Genomic DNA, 4,297 nt, shown 5'->3' on the forward strand with positions numbered 1-4,297 from the left:
TTACTTTAGCTAACTGTTTAAATATTCTAAATTGTGCAAACAATAAAATAAAGATAAATAATACTTTCCTTCTGTACTCTTCAACACTCCCGTTGGTGTATCATTATTTTTTAAATTTCAGCCTTTAATGAGTGAAGCTGCGACTCGCTCCCAGAGCTTCTCTCTTTGAACTGAATCCTGTTTAAGTGACGTGAGTCCTCGTTAGCTCCAAATGGAAACAGCTGGATCCAAACCTCAGAGGAGCCTGTGGTTCCCTCTGCACGGCTCAACACGCGTCAATATGAAAACAGGGTTTCAGAGATAAAAACGAAGGTAAAGTGAACAGAGAGGGGGCCGATCAGACAGGAAGTCAGGGGCCAGGACTCAGCTGGACCCTGGGCTCCTCCATGGACCCTCAGATGCAGGACTTCGTCTCTGGAGGACTTTGTCTCTGGAGGATATCGTCTCTGGAGGACTTTGTCTCTGGAGGACTTTGTCTCTGGAGGACTTTGTCTCTGGAGGACTTTGTCTCTGGAGGACTTCGTCTCTGCAGGACTTTGTCTCTGGAGGACTTTGTCTCTGCAGGACTTTGTCTCTGGAGGACTTCGTCTCTGCAGGACTTTGTCTCTGCAGGACTTTGTCTCTGGAGGACTTTGTCTCTGGAGGACTTTGTCTCTGGAGGACTTCGTCTCTGCAGGACTTCGTCTCTGGAGGACTTTGTCTCTGGAGGACTTTGTTGGTAAAAAAAAAACACTTTTTGTTTCCGTCCCTGCAGAAAAACCTGCTGTTCTGCTGAATTCCTTTTGATTCGCTGACTCGTGCTTTTCCACAGGAATCTGATTAATAATAATTAATGTGAAGTGAAGCTGCGAGGCCGTTTCTATGGACCTCTCTTCTCTCTGTTCTCACTGTTCTCACTGTCACCTTTAAGTTTAGACGACTAAAGGACTTGGTTCAGACACAGATATGCTCCTGTCCTGTCTCACCTGTCTGTCTCACCTGTCCTGTCTCACCTGTCCCACCTGTCCTGTCTCACCTGTCCTGTCTCACCTGTCCCACCTGTCCTGTCTCACCTGTCTCACCTGTCCCACCTGTCCTGTCTCACCTGTCCTGTCTCACCTGTCTCACCTGTCCTGTCTCACCTGTCCTGTCTCACCTGTCTCACCTGTCCTGTCTCACCTGTCCTGTCTCACCTGTCCTGTCTCACCTGTCCCACCTGTCCTGTCTCACCTGTCCTGTCTCACCTGTCTCACATGTCCTGTCTCACCTGTCCTGTCTCACCTGTCCCACCTGTCCTGTCTCACCTGTCTCACCTGTCCTGTCTCACCTGTCCTGTCCCACCTGTCCTGTCTCACCTGTCTCACCTGTCTCACCTGTCCTGTCTCACCTGTCCTGTCTCACCTGTCTCACATGTCCTGTCTCACCTGTCCTGTCTCACCTGTCCCACCTGTCCTGTCTCACCTGTCTCACCTGTCCTGTCTCACCTGTCCTGTCCCACCTGTCCTGTCTCACCTGTCCTGTCTCACCTGTCTCACCTGTCTCACCTGTCCTGTCTCACCTGTCCTGTCTCTCCCGTCTCACCTGTCCTGTCCCACCTGTCCTGTCTCACCTGTCTCACCTGTCTCACCTGTCCTGTCTCACCTGTCCTGTCTCTCCTGTCTCACCTGTCCTGTCTCTCCTGTCTCACCTGTCTCACCTGTCTCACCTGTCCTGTCTCACCTGTCCTGTCTCACCTTACCTGTCTCTGCTGTCTCACCTGTCTCTCCTGTCTGTCTCACCTGTCTAACCTGTCCTGTCTCTCCTGTCTGTCTCACCTGTCTCGCCTTTCCTGTCTCACCTGTCTGTCTCACCTGTCGAACATGTCCTGTCTCACCTGTCTCACCTGTCCTGTCTCACCTCTCCTCCTCCTCTCTTTATTCTCTCTCTCTCCTTCTGTTTTCCTGTTTTCCTGTCGTCTGTCTGCAGACATGTCTTCACGCTCTCTGCTTTGACTCTGTCCCTCAGTGGGTGAGGAAGCCTGCACTTATTAATATTAATATTGATATTATAATTATTCCAACCCAAAGGAAACATCCCCTGGTTTGCAGGATTCTGCTGCAACTGACAATGATTTAAATATTGATTTATGGCGTTGACTCTGTGTCTTTCCCTGTATGAATATTTAATATGGAATATATGAATATTCATAGAGTAGCTGCATAAACCGTTAAGTTACTAAGCAAAGGGTCTTTTCCCTTGTCGTCATTTTAAAGATGATTTATGTAAAAGCTGAATAAAAACATTAAAAAGGCAGGATTTGAGCGCAGCCGCGGAAACGCTCCCGTGTTTCTGAGGAACGTCACGGAACAATCAACAAGTCAGACGCCAAAACAAAGGCTTCAAACTCTGGGACTTTCAGTTTGTGTCTGCAGGAAAAGTGGACTCAGAGAACCCCAGAGAAGTGGAAATGGACTCAAAGAACCCCAGAGAAGTGGAAATGGACATCGTTTCTTAGCCATAAATAATAAATCATGAATCCTAAAGTGTGACTCCTTCAGTGAAACATCTTCTGTCATAATGCAGCAAAAACATAAATCCTCTGATTTCTGCGTCGATAAGAGACAAGATTATAAACAATCAACCAGATTTATCTGTGAAGACGTGATGTTCAACACTTTGTTTTCTGATGCAGGAGTCGAATAAACAAGAGAGAGAGAGAATAAAAGAGAGAGAGAGAGAGAATAAAAGAGAGAGAGAGAGAGAGAATAAAAGAGAACGGAGCAGAATAAACGAGTCTCACCTGTGATCGTGTGAGTGGAGGAGATTCCTGCAGGTGGATGAGAGTGCACGAGGGTCCAGATGAGAGTGCACGAGGGTCCACACCAACAGGTGGATGTGAGTGCACAAGGGTCCAGATGAGAGTGCACGAGGGTTCGGATGTGAGTGCACGAGGGTCCGCACCAACAGGTGGATGTGAGTGCACGAGGGTCCAGATGAGAGTGCACGAGGGTTCGGAGGAACAGGTGGATGTGAGTGCACGAGGGTGGATGTGAGTGCACGAGGGTCCGGAGGAACAGGTGGATGTGAGTGCACGAGGGTCCGGATGTGAGTGCACGAGGGTCCAGATGTGAGTGCACGAGCGTCCGGAGGAACAGGTGGATGTGAGTGCACGAGGGTCCGGAGGAACAGGTGGATGTGAGTGCACGAGGGTCCGGATGTGAGTGCACGAGGGTCCAGATGTGAGTGCACGAGCGTCCGGAGGAACAGGTGGATGTGAGTGCACGAGGGTCCAGATGTGAGTGCACGAGGGTCCGGAGGAACAGGTGGATGAGAGTGCACGAGGGTCCTGCACCAGCAGGTGGATGTGAGTGCACGAGGGTCCAGATGTGAGTGCACGAGCGTCCGGAGGAACAGGTGGATGTAAGTGCACAGGGGTCCGGATGAGAGTGCACGAGGGTCCGCACCAACAGGTGGATGTGAGTGCACGAGGGTCCGGATGTGAGTGCACGAGGGTCCGCACCAACAGGTGGATGAGAGTGCACGAGGGTCCTGCACCAACAGGTGGATGAGAGTGCACGAGGGTCCGCACCAACAGGTGGATGAGAGTGCACGAGGGTGGATGAGAGTGCACGAGGGTCCGGAAGAACAGGTGGATGTGAGTGCACGAGGGTCCGGATGTGAGTGCACGAGGGTCCAGATGTGAGTGCACGAGCGTCCGGAGGAACAGGTGGATGTGAGTGCACGAGGGTCCAGATGTGAGTGCACGAGGGTCCAGAGGAGCAGGTGGATGTGAGTGCACGAGGGTCCAGATGTGAGTGCACGAGGGTCCAGAGGAACAGGTGGATGTGAGTGCACGAGGGTCAGCACCAACAGGTGGATGTGAGTGCACGAGGGTCCAGATGTGAGTGCACGAGGGTCCAGAGGAGCAGGTGGATGTGAGTGCACGAGGGTCCGGATGTGAGTGCACGAGGGTCCGCACCAACAGGTGGATGTGAGTGCACGAGGGTCCGGATGTGAGTGCACGAGGGTCCGCACCAACAGGTGGATGAGAGTGCACGAGGGTCCTGCACCAACAGGTGGATGTGAGTGCACGAGGGTCCAGATGAGAGTGCACGAGGGTCCGCAACAACAGGTGGATGTGAGTGCACGAGGGTCCGGATGTGAGTGCACGAGGGTCCGCACCAACAGGTGGATGAGAGTGCACGAGGGTCCTGCACCAACAGGTGGATGAGAGTGCACGAGGGTCCGCACCAACAGGTGGATGAGAGTGCACGAGGGTGGATGAGAGTGCACGAGGGTCCTGCACCAACAGGTGGATGTGAGTGCACGAGGGTCCAGA

Source organism: Echiichthys vipera, assembly GCF_963691815.1.
Source record: "Echiichthys vipera genome assembly, chromosome: 17".
NCBI lineage: Eukaryota > Metazoa > Chordata > Actinopteri > Perciformes > Trachinidae > Echiichthys > Echiichthys vipera.